The 3,570-nt window shown below is 40.0% G+C and overlaps 1 long non-coding RNA gene across 1 annotated transcript in view; it reads right to left on the reverse strand.

The window, feature by feature from the left end:
- Positions 1-1,039: 1,039 nt before the first annotated feature.
- The window catches only part of LOC147018507 (uncharacterized), a 13,616-nt gene continuing 11,085 nt past the window's right edge, over positions 1,040-3,570 (reverse strand). Inside the window, exons 3-4 of the long non-coding RNA XR_015062427.1 lie at positions 1,280-1,376; positions 1,040-1,140 (exon numbers count right to left, since the gene is read on the reverse strand). This is a non-coding gene — a long non-coding RNA (uncharacterized LOC147018507). The remainder of the gene's footprint in view (positions 1,141-1,279; positions 1,377-3,570) is intronic.

Below are 3,570 nucleotides of genomic sequence, written 5' to 3' on the forward strand. Positions count from 1 at the left end.
CTTGTGTTTTCAATTTACGGCAGAGCACAGTGCGAACAGTACGTAATATGTTTACCCTCACCAACTTCGTGGTTTTGTAATCAATTTAAAAAGTAAAATCTTGAGTTTTCGTTTATTTTCATGTTGATATGCTTTATATATATATATATATATATATATATATATATATATATATATATATATATATATATATATATATATATATATATATATATATATATATATATATATATATATATATATTGCATGTGTATTTCAATTGTGATATGTTTATCTTTAGCTGCCATCGATCTTCCTCTATTTCTGGAAAAAAATTCTGACCTGAACTCCTGGTATAACTCTGGTGCAGTATCCTTCAGCTGATTCATATAAATGATGTAGAATGTATTTGACAGTATTTATCAATAAATAATGGCATCCATGGGAAAGATGTGATATTGTCTGAACCCCAAATCAAGAACCTCCTACTAATTGGGACCATGCTCTTTCATAGGTGCTCACCACTTGTGTTTCTGTGTGCAATGTTAAATCTGCTGTTTGATTCTTTTCAGCATGATGTTTGCGGGATTTATGGTAGCGAGTTACATCGGCAATCAGGTCATTTTTACCTGTACGACATTTCAGGTTATGGTTTTGTTGCGTGACGTTCTTGATTGCTCAGTCGACTTCCAAAAACTGAACTTGGTGTAATTTGTCACACTTACGAGACTAACAAAAGTTGCATTTTGTCCAGTCTATCATCTGCACTACCCTTATAGTTATTGGCCATCGGCACCCTCACACTAGATTCATCATCACCCATTGCAGTGGAAGTAGAAAGTTGGGGGTGTCTATCAGCCACACTGTGTTTTGTTATGCTTCACAGATTGTTTGCTAGTGAAGGATGCCAAACTGGTTCCTTAGATGCCAATTTCTTATTTGAGGTGTCAGGTACTGGAGTGTCATCTGCACTTTTATTAGAACCATTGCATTTCAAATACTTCTTGTGCCCTTTCAATGCCTTGCTTCAAGGTTTCAATGCCAACAGCTTCAGATGTTGCACCTCCACGAGATTTTTGACAGAGGATACAGTTTCCAATTGATTGCTGTATGGAGACGTTTTGGAGGCAATGGGTTCCAAGCTGTACTCCATCTCGTTACCTTGATAATTGAAAGAAAGGAAATTAAAAAAATTGCACAGAACGGAGTGACACGTAGAACGCATGACACTTGTAATGGTTTATATTGTACAGGGTGTCCCAGAAGTCTGGACCAATGGGGAGAAAAATACATAACTTACACTTAATTAATTTCCCTCTGAATTCTTCTGGAAATGTAATAACACCAGCTCCACTTCCTCTTGATTTGTGTAGTGTGCCATCAGGGTTGTTTCGTTCCTGAAATATGTAAAAGATGTTATCATTGTTTTTTGTTTTTTTTTTAAATATTTTACAATAAAACGTCTTTCCTATGGGTCCAGACTTCCAGGACCCCCTATACATGAATTTTTTTTTTCCAAGAAATTGTGATTGTCAAGTCTTTTATTTACGAAGAAAAAACTGATGCTGCAAAGCAAGTAATTAAAAATACTAAGTCTTTGAACATATTGTAACGGATTTGGTTCCCTAGCGGGCGATGCAAGACCGCCGGCGTTGAACTCCCAAGACGCTAAGTGGAAGTGTTTCACCCACGTGGTGACTCCGTGGTGTGGTGTGATTATGCTTAATTAATTTGGCCATGCAGCGCTTTCGGCACACGTACGATTTCAAGGGGAATTTGGTTACACTGGAGGGGCAGTTCTGTGTCTCAAAATGCACAGCGAATACACTTTCACAGGAACAGGTTTAATTAGTCATGAGGATGGGGACACAGTAAGAGAACAATGAATACAAATGACACAGAAATAGTAAAACCTGATCAGCACATGCACTTAACGAGATGGAGACGGTCCCTCACCGAAGCCTTTAACTAAACTTAACATATGCAGACTCGATGATGGACACAAGACAGATAAAATAATAGACTGAATGCATGGGCTAGAGGTTTATGGTCTTCCTTTTGGGGACGAGTACTCGGTAGTCGCAAGGTTTGTCATGTGGTCAGGCTCTCCTGCGATTGTACTGGATGTGTGCTAGCTATCCTTACTCTTCCCAACTTTCAAACCCTCCTCAGTCCTTTGCTGGGCAGACGGCAAGTGACGAACACAACAGCCCCAACTCGAGCTCCTCAAAATTTCTCTGGCATTGCTTCTCTCCTTCACTGCTTGTGGCTAAGTTTTCACATCTCCTGGGGTGAGGCTTTCCTCCGCCTCACCAAGGGTCGTGCAACAGACACGGGGTGGGGGGGGGGGGTCTATGGTGACGACGAGTTTCCAAGACATCTGATCCTGGTCGTTGATAGTTGGAGTTACCAAACATTTATGCTAACATTCATTATTATAACGAATTAATTTTTCCGGTGAAGGAATAATTCACAAATTCATTAATTCCAAATTTTGATCGTACCTCTCCGCATTGAACTGCACCAACAATCTGGAAACCACTACTTGTGCCAGAATCAAATTACTGTGCTCATTATCTGTAATTTGGAACGTGATTTGTTTATTTTGATGCAAAAAGAACAAAATTATGACTTTTCGTAAAATTTTAATTTTCGTCTGAAAATAAAACCATTTTAACATTATGAAAACTACCGCAACACTCTCGACCTTACAGTCCGTAAGAGAACGTGTGACAACGGCCCTTCAAAAGATCAGAAAAGGTTGAAGGTATACAGGGAAAAGGTGTTTCGACAACCTAAACCAAGCAACTTTACGAGACCTGGCCAACTGACCATTATGGCAATGGCCGCTTTGATGGATTACAGACATCACAGACGTTATTATTGTTAGTGCCCCCTATTGCCTGGCTTCTTCTTGAACACAGCGATTTACAGTGTTGCTTGAATTAGATTCTGAGAAATTTAGCAACCTCACATGAACTACAATGTCAATACACCATTTGTGTGGTTCGTCTTGTATGTTGCTTGTGATAATGTAAAGAGAACAACTGTAGTTTGCACTGTCTATTTTAAGTATGTACTACAGGAAACTTAGACACAGAAGGATATTTGGCCCATCATGTCTACTCTTTAACAAGACATTCAGTCCATCAGTTTATCAAATTAATTTCACTGTGGGACGGTGGGGGGTATGGAGTATAACAGTGGACAGGCACAGGGACATCGGTGAGGTTAATTACTCAATTAATTAATTAACTTGAAATGTGGGGGTGATGAGGGTTATCTGGTGAGAGATGAACAAACCTCGACATCACATTCATACGGCCATTCATTGTCCATGTAGTCTCTCTCTCTCTCTCTCTCTCTCTCCTCTCTCTCCTCTCTCTCCTCTCTCTCTCTCTCTCTCTCTCTCTCCTCTCTCTCTCTCTCTCTCTCTCTCTCTCTCTCTCTCTCTCTCTCTCTCTCTCTCTCTCTCTCTCTCTCTCTCTCTCTCTCTCTCTCTCTCTCTCTCTCTCTCTCTCTCTCTCTCTCTCTCTCTCTCTCTCTCTCTCTCTCTCTCTCTCTCTCTCTCTCTCTCTCTCTCTCTCTCTC

This window comes from Eptatretus burgeri, chromosome 10 (genome assembly GCF_056783735.1).
Source record: "Eptatretus burgeri isolate ZD-2024b chromosome 10, Ebu_testis_v1, whole genome shotgun sequence".
NCBI classification, from domain to species: domain Eukaryota; kingdom Metazoa; phylum Chordata; class Myxini; order Myxiniformes; family Myxinidae; genus Eptatretus; species Eptatretus burgeri.